Source organism: Capricornis sumatraensis, chromosome 14, assembly GCF_032405125.1.
Source record: "Capricornis sumatraensis isolate serow.1 chromosome 14, serow.2, whole genome shotgun sequence".
Classification (NCBI taxonomy): domain Eukaryota; kingdom Metazoa; phylum Chordata; class Mammalia; order Artiodactyla; family Bovidae; genus Capricornis; species Capricornis sumatraensis.
Genome location: NC_091082.1, coordinates 40,278,986 through 40,298,260, shown reverse-complemented (window position 1 = coordinate 40,298,260; position 19,275 = coordinate 40,278,986). Strand labels below are relative to the sequence as shown.

The following is a 19,275-nucleotide window of genomic DNA, read 5'->3' as shown; positions in this document are numbered from 1 at the left end:
AGTCTGTAGCAGGCATAAAATGATTTTATGGCTCAGGAGACATTCTATTGCTTTGGGACTCTTCACAGACTTTCCTATCTCTTGGTCTGATGGAATAATCAAATAATTAAAGCAAGTAAAAGCATTTTTTACGTAAGCTTTGTATAACAGTAAATTGTATCATGTAAACAGAAGGTAGTTGGAGTGGCTGCCTGATCCTATTTTCCTAGTGGCTCTGAACAGTCTATGTGATCCTATCCTCTGACAGATGGGCTATGTCACTGCCATATCAATTTCAGCACCCAGTGGACCTGGAACCCCTGCTTCTGGGATCCGAAGACCTGTCCTAATGCTTGCCTTCCTGAGGCTTAGTGATTCTTATCCTTCCTTCAATTTTTAAAAAATCATTATTTATTATTTCATTTTTGACTGCTCTGGGTCTTTGCTGCTCCTGTAGACTTTCTCTAGCTGTGGCAAGCAGGGGCTACTCTTTGCTGCAGTGGCGTCTCATTGCGGGGGCTTCTCTTGCTGTGGAACACAGGTTCTAGGTGTGTGGGCAGCAGTAGATGTGGCTCACGGGCTCAGTGGTTGTGGCACAAGGGTGTACCTGCCCTGCAGCATTTGGACTCTTATTTCCTGGACCAGGGATTGAACCCACGTCCCCTGCATTGGAAGGCAGATTCTTAGCCTCTGGACCACCAGGGAAGTCCCCCTCCCTTTCATTTTATAGTCTACGCTAATAGCCTTCCAAGAAGTTAATATTTTCCATTAATCGTAATCATTTTTGCAACCTACAAGCAAAAGAACTATCCAACTTTTTGGTAGGGTCTTTTTTTTAATCACTTTATTGAAGTATGATTGACATACATCTTGAGCAAGTCTTTAAAAGTATATAATATGCTGCAATATTCGATATGTGACAGTCTTGCCAAAAGTGTTTACATAAAATTTAATTATGAGGACATGGGTTTGGGTGAACTCCGGGAGTTGGTGAATGGACAGGGAGGCCTGGCATGCTGCGGTTCATGGGGTCGCAAAGAGTTGGACACGACTGAGCGACTGAACTGAGCTGAGCTGAATTATGAGGAAATGAGAAAATAATGGATTGAGACATATTATGAGACGATTAGTGTGGCCCCTTAGAGCAAATCATTATCATAATACGTCAACAAAATTCTGAGGGCTTCTGTTGTAGATTAGCAGAAACCAGAGACGCAACAGCCAAATATGATGTGTTAACTTTGGGTTTGGGTTTTGTTTGTTTGTTTTGACGTTAAGTTTAAGCCAGCTTTTTACTCTCCTCTTTCACCCTCATCAAGAGGCTTTTTAGTTCCTCTTCACTTTCTACGATTAGAGTGATATTGTCTTTGTCTGAGGTTGTTGATATTTCTCCCAGGAGTCTTCTTGATTCCAGCTTGTGATTCAAGTCTTGATGTGGGGAAAGGTGCAAAATATGGAATGCTTCATGAATTTGCATGTCATCCTTGCACAAGGGCCAGGCTAATCTTCTCTGTTTCGTTCCAATTTTAGTATATGTGCTGCTGAAGCCAGCACTAACTTCAGGTTTTGAATTATTTATAAAAAATCAGCTTTCAAAAACAATTCTGAGTCAATTTAGACTGGAAATGAGTAAATACTATAGAATTTTTAGTGTCACTTATGTGAGACAACGTACCAAAGTTGACCTGAAACAGACACAGTTATTTCTCCAGAAAAGATGATTTATTCAAGATCAATGAGAGTTCCATTTCTGGGTCTGCAGCCATGGGAAGCCACATAAGTCACCCCATGACAAGGGAAGGAGAATGCTTTCATAGTGGGGAAAAGGAAGCTGGGAGGGCTACAAATTGTCCATGGCTTTCATTGGCTGAGTCCTTGCCAGGAAAGAAGAGGAGTTTTTCTTTTTCCTCTGCTAGGCTCTGCTACCCTAGAAGGGAGGGAGAGCTTCCCCTTCTAGAGCTTTGACTCTAACTGAGATTTTTTATTCATTCATTTTTTACAATAGAAAATAATTTTATTCTTAGGAAACATACTGAAATGTTTAGTTGGGTCATGTCATCTACTTTCAAATGACTCACAAAAAAATTTATATGACTTCAATAATTATTTTAAAACTGCCCCAATTAGGTAAAAGGTATATAGATGCTAATTGTACTGTTCTTTCAACTTTATGAGTTTGCAGTTTTTCTAAATAAAATATCTGAAAAAGTGTACTATAGGCAATTGTCCTAAAGGACAGAGTCATTAGTCAGAGTGAAACAGGTCTATACTGCCCTATATAATTATAACGAACCTTTACAAACTAACAAGCTGCTGCCACAGGCATCATCTCCTATAAGCCTAATGTGAATGACCCTTATGTGGTAGGTTTTTTTTTTTTAATCCCACTTTGCAGCAAAAGTGCAGAATTGACCAGCAGAGCTGCAGTTTTGGCCTGGGTTTGATTCTGATTCTCCTAGGCTTTCCTCACTCCCTGCGGCCAGTGCAGTAATGAGCACCTGGCAGGTTCTTCTTGAACATTCATGTAGGATTTACTAGATAAAGAGAAATTTTTTAATTGTTAATTTAAAATTAGAAGCATTGTGTTAGATAGTTCTCAAAGTTTTAGATTTTTTAGTAGATTTCATGACACCAGAAACTTGAGAATAACTTTTTTAATCAAGGAAGAAAGTTTTTTCTTTCTTTTCTTCTTTTAAGCTTTCTTTAAATGGAATACAGTTTAGTCACTACTTCCTCCTCCCCTCCCCAGCATTGGACTGGAAACAGATGGAGAAAGCAGGAATTGTGGCTCTTTAAAAGAGAGAGGTCTTTTAGCTCTGAGTGGGTCTCCCACATAAAGTTTCCTGGAAAACACTCTGTGATAGAAGTTTGCTTAGCGGAGATTTGGGGGTATGTTCCTGTAGAAATGGCTTCCCACGTGGCTCAGTGGTAAAGAATCCACCTGCCAATGGAGGAGATGCAGGAGATGCAGGTTCAGTCCTTGGGTGGGGATGATCCCCTGGAGGAGGAAACGGCAACCTGCTCCAATATTCTTGCCCGGGAAATCCCATGGACAGAAGGAGCCAGCGGGCTATGGTCCATGCCGTCACAAACAGTTGGGCCCAAATGAGGACACATACACCTGTAGCAACAGGATCTGGCAAAAGGGTCAGCTGAACTGCACGTCATTTGCATCAGAGGCCTCAGCCAATGCCATGGAGAGTTCCAAAGCTAGAATGGAGTTTCAGAGACGTCCCAAATTGGAGCCAGGAGACTGGACTTCTGTATATCCAAGTTAAGCAGCCCCTGAAGGTGATCTGCCTCAGGAACCACTCTTTTCAGTCATGGGAAATTCTCAGGGAAGGACTGAATACTTTCAGTTGGGACTCCAGCAGGTGGAGTCTGGGTGGGCTGCAGAGCCCTTTTACAACCTGGGCCAGGATCCAGTCCAAGATTACAGAGTGCTTTTATTTGTCTTATCTCTTTAGGCTTTCAATCTGGAAGAGTGTCTTAGCTTTTTTTTTTTTTTTTAATCTTCCTTTGTCATTTTTAAAGAGTTCAAACCAGTTATTTTGTAGAAATATTTCAGCTTGTCTAAACTTTCCTTATGATTAGAATTCAGGTTATATTTTTTTGACTCATAATTTCTTTCCTCTCTAAGCAGGTCCAGCACTTCCCTGCAGGTTACGTTGTTACTTGGTCTAAGTATTGTCTGATGGTCAGAAGAGGAAAAGTGGGTAGATTCTAAAGAGGGAACATGGACTCTGCATGATCTTCAAGCAAGAGAGGAACAATAACCCTTTAAAGAGAGGAGTAGTTCACTTCTGCAGGTCTAGAAATTCATACAAGGCTGTTTTCAAGGTTCCCAAGTACATTGACCTCTTCTTCCTCATCCCAAATCTTAAGTTGCCACTCCTCTCCAATCATGGCCTTGACATTGGCATGGCAAATTTGTTGACTATTCTCTGGAACTTCACTACACTTGTGCCTAAGTCCTGAGACTGATTCTCATCAGTTTCCACCTTCCTGCCACAACAAATGAGAGTCTTTCTATGTGCTACAAAGGGAGGTCCTCAGTTTCACATCTTGCTTAAGTTAATGCTTAATCATCCTCATATTCTCTATCTTATTGCAAAGCACAGTGGTACTCATCTAATTCCATTGCTGTAATAATTACTTCTTTCTCCAGCTTTTCCAATGCCTGAGAAACTGCACCTGCCCAAGGATTCCTTCCTTTCATGTCCTCTAAGTGGAAGTCTTAACAGTTGCTCTGCTATAGAATGCCAGCGGCTCTCCCTGCTCCACCTGCCACTGGTGGCGATGTGCTCACCAGTAGTCTTGGGTGATGCAATTCCAAAATTCAGTTCAGTCTATTTCCTCAGACAACTCACAGAACCAACTCTTTTAAGATTCACTGAGAAACAGACAACTCTGAGACAGAATTGTATGAAGGTGGTTTATTGGGAAAGAGTCTCAGGAACTAACTCTGTAATAGAACAAAGTGAGCTGGATCGGATAGAGGGAGAACTCGAGCTCAAACACAACCATTCGGTCTCAGCCAATTGGTTCCACAGGGCCCATGGAGCTGGGCTGCTTGTAATCTGTGGACCTGTCATTACCACTTTTGGCCAAAGACTGTTGAATAGGATGTCCTTCTCTAGGCAATATTTCTCTACCTCAGGGATAAAGTGGTGGGAAAACCAGACCTGGAAAATGGCTTGTGTAACCCAGCCTTTGGGGGACTCTTCCATTTAAGGGCTCTCGGGTTCTCTGAATGGTAACAAAGAAAGGCTTCACCTTTGTATCACTGGAAGCATTGCCACCAAGCAACAGAAGTAGCCCATCCTTTGCCACTTTATAGGCTGGCATCAACTTGTCCACCTTACTGATGTAACTTTGGTCTGGCATCCTCTTCCATTAGAGTCATGTCTTATCCACATAAAAAACCTGTTTTGTCTAGGATAAGAAATGGCTTTCCACTCCAGTTTTCTTATCTGGAAAATCCCATGGACAGAGCAGCAGTCCGTGGTGTTGCAAAGAGTCATTCATGACTGAGCAACTGAGCACACACACATTCACAGGCCGTTCAGTGGTGAAGGCACTAAACTTCCACTCGAGGGGGCACAGGTTCACTCCTTGGTTGGGAAACTAAGACTGTGCATGTTGCACAGTGCAGCCAACAAATAGAGAGAAAAAAGAAACAAAGCAAGCAGGGAAGTTTTTGTAGTCCTGTCACATGCAAATGCAGATTTGTAGTGACTTTTGGACCTAAATTACAGGGACCTTTGAGAATTTTCCAGTGTCTTTCAGTGACAGAGCTAAGAACCCAGGTGGTAGGAAGTCTGTGGATCTTGATAGATTTTCTAAGAAAATGGAATCAATAGCAATAAATGTGAGGGAAAGAAGGCTTTAAAGAGGAAATTAATGCTTCATTCCTTGCATGGTTTCAAAAGTATCCATTTTGTGCATCTGTGTCTGATCAGGAGGAACAGTTGGCTCAGAACTGTTTCATACCCTTCTGTGATATCCTTGACACAGGTGGTCATACCTCACCTCCAGTTGGTCTTCATACGTGTAGTCTGTGTTCATGTCATCAGTTGCTGGGGAAAGAGGTGATGTTATTATTTTGGAGTCACTGATTCCAATCTTGGCTCGTTGGCTGCACAGCATCAGAGAAGCCCATGAACCTCTCTGTGCCTTAGTTTCTTATCTCATGGAAGAGCTTGTTGCCTGACCCAGGGACTACCTCAAGGGCATTAGCGAGGACATGTGAGATTAGGAAGGCTGGAGAACCCTGAGGACCAAATTTCTCAATGCCAACAATTTGCTGGAGTCATTTGGGATGTTTTTAAACAATGTTGGTGTCCACACCTTCCCCCTCCCCCACCGCTGGCCCATTAAGTTAGAACCTCGGGCATCAGCACGCTTCGAGATGCCGTCACTGCTTGAAAAGGAAGGACAGATACACTACTACCTTGGAAGAATCCAATAAGGTTTAGGAATTTTTAAAAAATTCCTTTTGGAAGGCCAGGCATTTCTTTAAGGATGGCCAGATGCTGAAGAGATACAATGAATTCTGTCCAATCAAGTTCTCTTTTTGCTCCACACTACAGCCTTTGGAAACTCAGCTGTGCTTTCATCTACTTAAATACTTTGTGAAGCCTTGTTGTCAAATATAACAAACATTTATAAATCTGCTAAACATGCATTAAGGTTATGAGTGAATTATTGAGAGGAAAGCCCCTTCCATCTCACTGGATTCCTGTGATGACCATAAACTCCATTTTCCCAGGAAAAAAAAAAAAACAACCCTGCTAGATAAGTACAAGCCTTTATTAATAATTTCTCTCAAAGCATTTCAGGAAATTCCCAGGCATCTACAATATCTGCATATATATGATATATATGATAAACTGCCATATATGGTAAACCCACACCTAACATACACTCAATTGTGAAAAGCTGAAAGCAAGAATAAGACAAGAATGCCCACTCCTGCCACTTTTATTCAAAGTATTAGGATTTTATTCATAGCATTAGTTGTCCTGGCTGTAACAGTTAGACAACAAAAAGAATGAAATGTATCCAAATTGGGGAAAAGAAGTAAAACTGTCATTATTTGCAGATGGCATAATAATATATATAGAAATGATCATTTTATATATATATATATATAATATACAAAACTATTAGAACTAATCAATGCATTCAGTAAAGCTGCAGGATACAATACAAAGAAATCTGTTGCGTTTCCATACACCATTAATGAACTGTCAGAAAGAGAAAGAAAGAAGACAAACTCATTTAAAATTGCATCAAAAAGAATAAAATACCTAGGAATAAACAACCAAGGAGGTAAAAGACCTATACACTGAAAAACTATGAAATATTCATGAAAGATTTGAGAATGATATAAAGAAATAGAAAGATATCTCGTGTTCTTGGATTGGAAGAATGAATATTGTTAAAATGTCCATACCACCCAAAACAGTCTATAGATTTAACCCAGTTCCTATCAAACTACCAATGGCATTTTTCACAGACCTAAAGCAAACAATCTTAAAATTTGGGTGGGATCACAAAAGACCCTGAATAGTCAAAATAATTTTGAAAAAGAAGAAAAAAACTTGGAGGTATTATACTCCATGATTTCAAACTATGCAAAGCTATGGTAATCAAAACCATATGGTACTGGACAAAATTACAGACACAGAGATCAATGGAACAAAATAGAGAGCTCAAAAATAAACTCATCAACATCACTAATCATCAGGAAAACGCAGATCAAAGCCATAATCAGATACCAATTCATAGCCCTCAAAATGACTGCAGGCATACCTCAGAGATATTGTAGGTTTAGTCTTAATCTACAGCAAAGAAAGCAAGAATACACATGGGGAAGAGATAGTATCTTTAAAAAAAATGGTGCCAGGAAAATTGGACAGCTACATACGATAAAATAAATCTAGGCTATGTTCTTACCCCATATTCAAAGATTGAAATGGATTATATACTTAAATGTAAGGTCTGAAACCATAAAACTCCTAGCATAAAACATAGCAGCATGCTCTTTGATGTCAGTCTTAGCAATATTTTTCTGGATCCTCAGGCAAGGGCAACAAAAGGACAAATACATAAATGACAGTAAATTAAACCAAAAAGTTTTTGCACAATGAAAGAAACTGTCAATAAAATGTAAAGGCAGCCTACTGAATGGGAGAAGTTATTTGTAAATGGTATGTTTGGTAAGAGGTTAATAGCCAAATATACATTAAAAATTTGTATAACACATTAGCTAAAAAACTAGCACACTGATTAGAAAATGGACAGAGAACTTGAAGAAATATTTTTCCAAAGAAGACATACAGAGGACCAATTAACCATCTCCTTTCATACCTTCAGTAGTAGCAGGAGGGAGCCTAAGCTAGTCTTGGACCAAGCAGAGCTAGACTCATTTGTTCCAGGGGCCAACCCCTCAGTACAGTTCAGTTCAGTCGCTCAGTCGTGTATGACTCTTTGCGACCCCATGAATCACAGCAGGCCAGGCCTCCCTGTCCGTCACCAACTCCTGGAGTTCACTCAAACTCACGTCCATCGAGTCTGTGATGCCATCCAGCTCTCTCATCCTCGGTCGTCCCCTTCTCCTCCTGCCCCCAATCCCTCCCAGCATCAGAGTCTTTTCCAATGAGTCAACTCTTCGCATGAGGTGGCCAAAGTACTGGAGTTTCAGCTTTAGCATCATTCCTTCCAAAGAAATCCCAGGGTTGATCTCCTTCAGAATGGACTGGTTGGATCTCCTTGCAGTCCAAGGGACTCTCAAGAGTCTTCTCCAACACCACAGTTCAAAAGCATCAATTCTTCGGCGCTCAGCCTTCTTCACAGTCCAACTCTCACATCCATACATGACCACAGGAAAAACCATAGCCTTGACTAGACGGACCTTAGTCGGCAAAGTAATGTCTCTGCTTTTGAATATACTATCTAGGTTGATCATAACTTTTCTCCCAAGGAGTAAGCATCTTTTAATTTTGTGGCTGCAGTCACCATCTGCAGTGATTTTGGAGCCCCAAAAAATAAAGTCTGACACTGTTTCCACTGTTCCGCCATCTATTTCCCATGAAGTGATGGGACCAGATGCCAGGATCTTTGTTTTCTGAATGTTGAGCTTTAAGCCAACTTTTTCACTCTCCTCTTTCACTTTCATCAAGAGGCTTTTTAGCTCCTCTTCACTTTCTGCCAGAAGGGTGGTGTCATCTGCATATCTGAGGTTACTGACATTTCTCCCGTCAATCTTCATTCCAGCTTGTGTTTCTTCCAGCCCAGCGTTTCTCATGATGTACTCCGCATATAAGTTATCCTCAATTTTAGCTTGCAAAGGGTAGTGCTTGCAGTACAGCACCTCTCTGATCTTTGATCTTATGTTGTCTTTGGAATAATCTTTATAGAAAATTCTAGTGATTAAATAGTCCAGGTTACTTGCCACATGGTTTTCCTTTCCACACCAATTTTTATCCTTTCTTTCATATACAGCTTGGCTCTCGTGGAGACCAAAGGTTCTCTATTTTTAATAAGTCCAAGACTTGAAAGGCATTACCTACCAAAAGTTTCTAACTCACAGTGCATCACAATACCCTTTCAATGATGTAAAAAAAATCAAGTCCTATAACTCTGCAGTGAGCTTTGGCAGTACTTGGAGACAGCTAAAATAACTGCTGTCCTTAGAGGACTGCTTTTAAGAACAAGGAGGTCTCTACCCATTTCAGCCTAAGCAGGTAACACCAGTTACTGCCCAAACCTCTGTCTTCTCACTTAGTGGTTGCATTACTGAATAGCTGATTGCATTTTGAATGCTCTAGGGACAAGAGCTCACAATATAAAGAAACTTTGTGGCAAACCATTTTGTAAAGTGAAGAATTCTTTTGGAAACTGAATATTCGTATCTCAATTTTGAATTGTTTGAAGAGCTTTTTCTAGATCAACATTTTTTTCTTAGAAACGGGATATACCTATGTTAAGGCAACTGGCTCTTTATGATACAGGAAGAACAAAGTTTAAAACCTATTAACTAGATTGCCAGATTACTAAGTGGGCTGACTGACTGACTGATTCTTTCATTTATTTATTCATTCTGAAGTATGCAGTGAGCACTTCCTTGAATGCGGAACACTTTGCAAGACAGTGAGGTAGGAGGACAAGGAGAGGGAAGATAAAGACCATCAAAACAACGTGGCTCTGGGATTTCCCTGGTGGTTCAGTGTCTAAGACTCCACAGTCCCAACACAGGGGGCCCGGGTTCAATCCCTGGTCAGAGAACTAGATCCTGCATGCCACAACTACAACCCAGCACAATCAAATTTATTAATTGAAAAAATAAACATGGTTGCAGCATCCAGGAGCTTACATAACTTTAGCTGAGAGGCAAGACATTGTATGAAACTATTATCTTACTCGAAGAATCTCTAGAGCTTTATTCAAGGCCAGGCACAAAACTGCCACTCATTAAACGTTTTCTTAAATGGTGAATAAATGAGTTCAGAAATCAATGAACCAATAAGAACCAAAGTGCATCATAGAATTAACCAAGGGCTCTGGGAATTCAGGGGCAGACAAGAGACCATTTGGAACTCAGAGTCCTAGTAAAAGATTATAAAGGGTGGAATTTAGATTAGAAAAGGAGGAAGGAAACAACATTCAGGCAGCAAAATTCATGGTAGGATTTTGGGGGTTGGGTGCAGGAATGTGGAAGGGCAAGAGAGCAAGTGGGTAACCAACCTTCTTGAACTGGGAACCCTGGCTTCCTGAGGAAACAGAAGCAAGTAACTCAGTTACTCAAAACTATTTTCTAAATGTCCTCTTATGACACACATGCTCAAAAGCAGCTGGGAGCAATTGCCTTGGCCACAGAGTAACTCTGCAGTCAGCGAGGCTACTGTCATGCTCCTAGCAAGGGCGGGTCATAGGAATTCTGAGAAAGCCGGCCATCCCACATACCTTCTGTGCACTGTCAGATTACTAGGACCTGGCTTGCTCCAGGGGCCCAACTTCCCCTGGTACAGAATACAGATGCCACACCTTCAAGGAAAGGAGACACCCAGGACTCTGGTGTTACGCAGTACATTTCGAAAGCAAATTGTTGCCATGTGTATACCGGATTATATGCCACTCCCTTCTATTTCCCAAAATTACCAGATAAACAACATCAGAAACTAGGGACCCTGACACTAATATCCTGTCTCTGCCCTTCTTTGGACAGATGAATTAAATGATAATTTGCTGTGCTCTGCTGTGCTTAATTGCATCTGACTCTTTGCAATCCCCATGGACTGTAGCCCACCAGGCTCCTCTGTCCATAGAATTCCCCAGACAAGAATACTGGGAGTGGATTGCCATGCCTCCTTCAGGGGATCTTCCCAACCCCAGGTCTTCCACATTGCAGGCAGATTCTTAAGCACAGGGAAACCCAAGAATACTGGAGTGGGTAGCCTTATCCCTTCTCCAGAGGATTTTCCCAACCCAGGAATCAAACCAGGGTCTCCTGCACTGCAGATGGTTCATTACCAGCTGTCCTATCAGGGAAGCCTGATAACTTGCTATTTATCATGTATTAATGCTTAAGGTCCACAAGCTGATTAACTTACTAGGTAATTGCTGCTGGATCCATTTGACATCGTAAACCTTTGATTTAGCAAATCTTATTTTTAACTCTTTCCTACCATAAAAGTCGGTGTCAGTTTTTACAAACTTTTTCTCAATCTCGGAAAGCCCATCTCCAAGAGGAGAGCTTCTTGAATGTTTCCTATCAGGGAAAATGTCCTGAAACAAATGTGACTTATCCATTCTTAGAGTCTTTTCCTTTAGAATTCTGAAAGAGGGGAGGAGGGATGCAGCCCCTCAACTACCTAAAAGCTAACGTCAGAGGATTCTATTTCAGCAATTACTGAGCTTCAGTTTTACATTGCCTTGTGCGACTCTCATTTGTATCTGACTTCATCTCCTCTACCACATAGCAGGAGAGCAAAACCACATACTTTTGGCTAAATGCTTTTTCCCAGTACCTGGTACAATGCCACGGGAAGGTAGTTGATCATTACATGTTTGCTGAGTAAATCAATGAATCAGTGGCCCTAGAGGAGAAGGCAGACAGGCTTTGGAATCAGCCACATCTGGATTTTTGTTGTTTACTGGCTGTGCTTAGTATATGTGTGTGTGTGTTTAGTCACTCAGTAATGTCTGACTCTTTGAGACCCCAGGGACTGAGCCTTTGTCCATAGGTTTTCCCTGGCAAGAACACTGGAGTGGGTTGTCATTTCCTGCTCTAGGGGATCTTTCTGACCCAGGGATCAAACCTGCATCTCCTGCATTACAAGTGGATTTTTACCCACTGAGCTACTGGGGACTATATGACCTTAAACATGTAATTTAACATCTTCTACAAATTCAGGATACCAATAAACAACTCTCAGTACTCTTATGAAGACCGAGTGAAATAACACATGTGAAATGTCTAGTTGATAATAGATGTGAGCTGAGCGCTAGTTTTTTCCCATCCCCTTTTTACCAAAGCAGGATTGCTCTTTTTCAAAATTACTTCAGCTATTTTATTAATATTTCCCTTGCATTTCCAAAGAAACTTTAGAAAAAAACTTGTCTATATCTATTACCAAAAATATTGCTGGGAAGTTCAACCAGAGAAATCAAATCAATTTGGGGAGAATTGTCATCTTTACAATGTTGAGTCTTCCAATCCAGGAACACGGTGTCTCTCAGGTCTTTAATTTCTTTCATTAGTTTTTTGTACTTTTTGGCATATAGAACCTAAACATGTCTTGTTAGATTTATACATAGTATTACATAGTATTTTCTTTCTTTCTTTCTTTCTTTTTTTTTTGTGCTATTGTAAATAGTTGTGTTATAAATTGGTTTTTTTGTACTTAAAGTATATTTATTTTTTATGTGTTTATGATCTTATTAAAAACAGTTATTAGTTTAAGACTTTGTTTGTAGATTCCTTGAGATTTTCTACAGGGACAATTATGTCATTTGCAAATAGGGACAGTTTTCTTTCCTTCCAGTCTGTATGCCTTTTATTTCATTTTTTGCGTTATTGCACTTAAGACTTCCAGCAGCATGTTGAGTAGAGAGGTAAGAGTGACATCCTGTTTTGTTCTCGATTTTAAGAAGAAATCAGCCTTTCGCCATTAAGTATGATATTAGCTGTAGGTTTTTATGGATGTTTCTTATCAGGCTGAGAAAGTTCCTTCATGACTTGCTAAGAAATATTACCATAAATGGGCAGAATTTATCAGGCTTTTTGTTGCTATTATATTTTATAAAATTTTGATTGATCCATAATATACAATACCAGAAAGTTGCCAAAATAAATCCTGAAGTCAGCATGTTGGATATCTTGAATATTAACTTTGAGGAAGCTTGTTGAAATGTGCATCTCATATATATTTACCTTAGTTCACCTCCTGAACCTCAGCATGAAAAAAAATTCTATTATTAAATTTTAATTTCTAGGCCCTAGGGGTCTATCCATAGTGATTTAGGTACCAAAATTAATTATTGAAAGTGACTAAAATCCTCCTAAGAAAGAGCCATGAAGATGCCCAAACCTTGACTCACTTCTAGGAACGTAGCCTTAGAAATTAATTCAACTGCATCAAACATATAAAAGCTCAGCATGACCAAAATGTCCAACATTAGGGAGCTGGGTTTCATAAATTATAGCACATTCAGTTGTTCAAAGAATATTTGTTAAATGTCTACCAAGTGTCAGTTATCATCTTTGGTCCTAGAGATACAGCCATGAACACGACATTCAAAGCTCTCTTTCCAATGGGGAAGACAGACATAAACAAGATACCTAAGTAAACACACAATATGGCAGGTGGTGATGAGTATTTTGGAGAAAAATCAAGCATAGAACATGGATGAGGAGTGCAGGGAGTGAAGAAGATACTGTTTTATTTTATTTTATTTTTTTTTTAAAGTTCAAAGATTTTTAACAGTCCTTTTTACTTTTTGACTGTATTCCACAAATGATGGCAGGCCAGTTATGTACAGGAATCATGGAATCATTTCTTCCCCATGGCTATGTAAGTTCTTACCTAATGAAGTTTGATCCAGCTGTTTGTTGGGATTCCAGCTGCTGACAGTTTAAAGCTCTTAGTGGTTGTGGCTTTGGGCCCACAACAGAGAAGTGTCTACTGTACTTTGAGATTACAGAAAAGACTCAACTCCATCTCCAGAATTCTACAAAACAATCCTATTTCACAATCATGTGATCAACGATTACATCTCTAATGAGTGAAGACATGCTGTTCAGATGCATGCTTTCTGGCTGAATAAGCTGATTCTTCATGTACTGTTTAATTTCTAGTAACATTGAAACTAATGTATTTTCATGTATTCAGTAATTATTAAATTTGATAAATACTATCCTGATCATTCAAGCTTTTAAAATTTGGCTCTTTTTTAAGCTATGAAATTATGAATTAGGTCATATATGATATTCCCAGACCAACTTAATGTTATGTATTATCACAACAAGACAAACAGGTCAGGTCTAAAGAAATCTCTTGACTAGCATTATCTTCACCCTAGTACAAAACTTTTACTTACTTAACAGGTTATCAGAGATACTGAAAAGTGAAAGTGAAGTTGCTCAGTCATGTCCGACTCTTTGCAACCCCGTGGACTGTAGCCCAACAGGCTCCTCCGTCCATGGGATTCTCCGGGCAAGAATACTGGAGTGGGTTGCCATTTCCTTCTCCAGATACTGTTTTAAATAGAGTAATAGCTGAGCCTTACTAAACAACACAAAAGAACATTAAATATTAGAATTAAGAATATTCTGTAGCAGTGTAGAAAATTTTAATATATTGTATTAATTTTAACATAATATATTGTTAAATGAAAACCAAAAAATATGAAATAGAATGCCTGCTGTGTTTTCAAGTTTTTAAGTATATATGCTGTCTATGTTGTTGTTCAGTTGCTAAGTCATGCCCAACTTGTTTGCAACCCCATGGACTGCAGCATGCCAGGCTTCCCTGTCCTTCACTATCTCCCAGAGTTTGCTCAAACTCATGTCCATTCAGTTGATGATGCCATCTAATCATCTCATCCTCTGTCACCCCTTTCTCCTCCTGCCTTCAATCTTTCCCACGATCAGGGTTTTTTCCAATGAGTCATCTCTTCAAATCAGGTAGCCAAAGTCCTGGAGGTTCAGCTTCAGCATCAGTCCTTCCAAAGAATATTCAGGGTTGAGTTCCTTTAGGATTGACTAGTTGGATCTCCTTGTTGTCCAAGGGACTCTCAAGAGTCTTTTCCAGCACCACAGTTCAAAAGCATCAATTCTTTGGCACTCAGCCTTCTTTATGATCCAACTCTCACATCCATACATGATTGCTGGAAAAAGCATAGCTCTTAGTGTGGTTTTTAGCTTAACCTTTGTTGGCAAAGTGACGTCTCTGCTTTTTAATACACTGTCTAGGTTTGTCATGGCTTTCCTTCCAAGGAGCAAACATTTTTTAATTTCATGGCTGCAGTCAGCATCCGCAGTGATTTTGGAGCCCAAGAAAATAATATTCACATTTTTTGTTGGTCAGTCACTAAGTCATGTCTGACTCTTTTGTGATCGCATGGATTGTAGCCCAACAGGCTCCTCTGTCCATAGAGTTTCCAGGCAAAAATACTGGAATGGGTTGCCATTTCCTCCTCCAGGTGATCTTCCCAATGCAAGGATACAGCCTGCTTCTCCTGCTTGCAGGGACACTCTGTACCACTGAGCCACCTGGGAAGCCCCACATATACACATATGAATGTATATATATGTGCATACATGAAATATAAAAATTTAAAATAGTTGTTTATGGTTGGTTTAAATACTATTTTATAGCATTATTCAGTCTGAGCATATTGTATTTCAGTTTTTTTAAAAAAGAAAAAAGCTTAAGGTTTTGTAGAATTAATGTGAGTTTGAATGAAAGGTAGGATGACAGTATAGGCAGAACTCATATTTGTTCTGGAAGAATTTTACTATGGGCACATCAGAAGGAGAATCTATTAAGGTAACTAAGAAATTATACATTTTAAAGGTGATAAAAGATATGTTGTTTGTGGTGCCTCTAACAACAGCTGTGCAGTGTTGGCTGTGAGTTTGTAAATGATGGCAAGTTTAACATATGTTCATACCTAAGTCACATTCTGATTTGGTGGGTGACTCTATTTTTTAAGATTAACTAAAATAAAATGCACTGACATATCTATTGCAAGCTACATTTTCTTATGTGTTCAAGAGATGATAGCTAATCACACAAAATGTGATTTGGTACCCTATACACATGGTAGTGGAGAAGGCAATGGCACCCCACTCCAGTACTCTTGCCTGGAAAATCCCATGGAGGGAGGAGCCTGGCAGGCTGCAGTCCATAGGGTTGCTAAGAGTCGGATACGACTGAGCGACTTCACTTTCAATTTTCACTTTCATGCATTGGAGAAGGAAATGGCAACCCACTCCAGTGTTCTTGCCTGGAGAATCCCAGGGATGGGGGAGCCTGGTGGGCTGCCGTCTATGGGGTTGCACAGAGTCGGACAAGACTGAAGTGACTTGGCAGCACACATGGTAGAGGCATTCTCTAAAGATGTAGAATGGCAAGGTCACCATCCCAGACAAGGTCTTCTGATTATTCTGGAAGCTTAGGCTTAGACTCAAAGTGAGTTAATGTGTTCCTCTGAAAGGATTTCTACCACATAGCCAAGTCACAGCCACCCAGGACTGATGTTCCCCATGGTGCTGATTCAGAATTTCTAGGCACTGAGCAATCACTCCACCATCAAAGGCACACTTGGTGTTGTCTTGGTTAGGAGCACAAATGTCCTAAATATCTTGCATTCTTCTCCGGCATGTCACTTCTAGTGAACTGAAATCCCAGCAGTGATGTTTTCTGAGTTTAAAAGAGAGCTCAATTGTGTTTGCTCAGATTCTCTCTTTCATTCTTTCTGCCTTCTTTTCTCTTTTTTAAAATAAACACACCAGTGCTGAAAGTAAAAACACACTTTGTAATGAACAGATTCTGTTGGATAGCCGAACTGTTCTATCAGGATCTTGTTTGAAACTTTTCAAACAAGTTGCTTGAAAAACATAGAGGTGAAGTAAAGCAACCAGCTGGCCTGTGGACAGAAGTCAACAAGTTATACAAGGAAAAGAGCGAGGTATCACACTCTTTTTCCCCAGTTCTTTCTCCCTCCTGGTTACTGCTTCTTATGTATTCTCCCAGCTTTGTTTTGGCTGATGGTGAGGGTGCCCTGTGGTTGTTCCGACACAGCACTGTGTTAACACAACTGTTTCTGGAGCTAGGGAGTCTAACCATGGATCCTCAGAAGCTACTTTACTTCTCAGAATTTCAGTTTTCTTGTCAGTAACGTGTAGTGATAAACACTTAATAGGATTACTGGGAGGCTGATAGGAGTTAATACATGTTGGTGGTGGTGGCAGTTAGTTGCTAAGTCATGTCTGACTCTTTCATGACCCCATGGACTGTAGCCCACCAAGCCCCTCTGTCCATGCAATTTCCCAGGCAAGAATATTGGAGTGGGCTGCCATTTCCTTCTCCAGGGGGTCTTCCCAACCCAGGGATCGAACCTGTATCTTCTGCATTGGCAGGCAGATTCTTTACCACTGAGCCACCAAGAAAGCTCCTTAATACGTGTTACTGTACACATAATAAATGCTCATAAATAGAAACTCATAGAGTCTCTTTTATCCAACATGATTTTTAGGTTAGAAAACACACATGCATCATTGACTCACATAACTCTCCAGAAAGATATCATAATCAGCAACGTACTTAGCTGGTGCCTGCGTCTGTTAAACTGCTGTAACAAGCTTCAGAGGCTGAGTGGCTTGTAAACAATAGAAGTTTCTTTCCCACGTTTCTGGAGGCCCAAGTCAAAGATTGGGGTGCCAGCATGGTAGGGTTCGGATGAAACCCTCTACCAGGTTGTAGGCTGCAGACTTCTTGTATTCTCATATGGCAGAAAGAAAGCCAGGGAACACTCTGAGGTCTCCTTCATAAGAGCACTAGTTCCATTCACGAGGGCTCCATGCCCATGAGGTAATTACCTCCCAAAGGCTCCCCCTCCAAATCCCATCACATTGGGATTAGAGTTTCAATATGTGACTTTCAGGGAGGACACAACTGTTCGCACACAGTTCCACTCTAGCGAGGCAAAGACTGACCACAAGTCACATGGGTCTCAGTACAATGTTCTCCTGCTACCCCGTGTTGATGCAAGTTGGAGTCCAAGCTGTCTTTGTATAAGCATAATATATACACCTTGTACAAAATTCACAAGGTACACCGAAGGTAAACTAAAAAAGTCAGGCTTTCTCCCACCTCTGTCCCCCCAGGCACTTAGTGTCCTCCCTGTTGTAGACTCTTTCTCAAGTGAATACTTGGATGCAGTGGTTTTCTATGGCAAGTCCTCTCCAGTACATGAGCAGATGCAAAATGAAAGTTTAGACTAGAAAGAGTCCTGGAGTGGGGTGCCATTGCCTTCTCCGAGAAACACTATATATTATAGGTTTAAACTGAAGCCAGCATATGAACAGAAAAGAGTTCAGTGTAGATAATGAGACGGTTATAAAATCATTGGAAGTGTTGGAAGAGTAGGCTCTGGGGAAGGCCTCCAGGAAGCTTCTAGAACATCTTCACAAAACTGACCCATCATAAGAGCAGCTACCTGTGCCCTGATCAGGAAGTTGCTTCCAGACAACTGAGTTCAAGAACCTGGTCCCAAAGCTAGCAGCACTGCCACTCCAGCTGCCTCTCTGCCCTCAAGAAGCTGCTGTTGAACACTAAACACAGCACTCAGCATTGCTTCAGCACGATTGCCTCTTACACCCTCAAAGCTGGAGACTGGACACTGGCATTCTGCTGCAGAAAGAAACATCACATTGTCTTAACCAGTTTTACCAGAAGAAAAAGGCAAAGAAGCAGAAATCAGCCCCTGTCTCATTTTCACCTTCCAAATCTCACTCAATTACATCTGATTTGAGGATCCTAACTCATTTCCAGAACTCTAGTTATGAGGGCATGTGGAAGACGCAGTGCTTAGCCTACAAGTGGGTGCAGTAGGAAGACACCTCAAGAAGCATGACAAAGGAGGCTACGTCCCCAACTCACACAGTACTTTTTGCTGCTGAAGAACAGCATGCCTCTGTGTATTGGCTTATGCTTTCCATTTCTTTTTGCTTCTTTTAGAGTTTATTTCCTGGGGCTTCCCAGGTGGCTCAGTGGTAAAGAATCTGCCTGCCAATGCGGAAGACACAGATTTGGTCCCTGATCCCGGAAGATCCCACATGCTGCAGGGCAACTAAGCCCAAGTGCCACAACTACTGAGCCTGAGCTCTAGAGTCTGGAAGTCACAACCACTGAGCCCACGTGCCGCAACAAATGACACTCGAGCCTCCAAGAGCCCATGCTCAGCTACAAGAGAAGCCACCGCAGTGAGAAGCCCGCACAGCACAATGAAGAGTAGCCCCTGCTCACCACAACTGAAGAAAGCCAGAAATAAACAGATAAATCAATAATTTTTTTAAAGAGTCTGTTTCCTTCCCTAAACAGTCTAGCAGAAGCTATGAATGCTCCTTCTACTTTCAAGACAGACTTTGTAGTACTAGGTAGTCATGCCTGGGAAATGTGTATAAACTCGCAATAAGAAACTTCACTTTAGAAAGCTGTGGTACATATACACAATGGAGTATTACTCAGCCATTAAAAAGAATTCATTTGAATCAGTTCTGAT

The 19,275-nt window shown here is 40.7% G+C and overlaps 1 non-coding gene across 1 annotated transcript; it reads right to left on the bottom strand.

The window, feature by feature from the left end:
• Positions 1-1,426: 1,426 nt before the first annotated feature.
• Positions 1,427-1,533, bottom strand: LOC138090932 (U6 spliceosomal RNA). Its single transcript, XR_011145903.1, has one exon. It is a non-coding gene; the product is annotated as a U6 spliceosomal RNA (small nuclear RNA).
• Between the last annotated feature and the right edge of the window lie 17,742 nt (positions 1,534-19,275).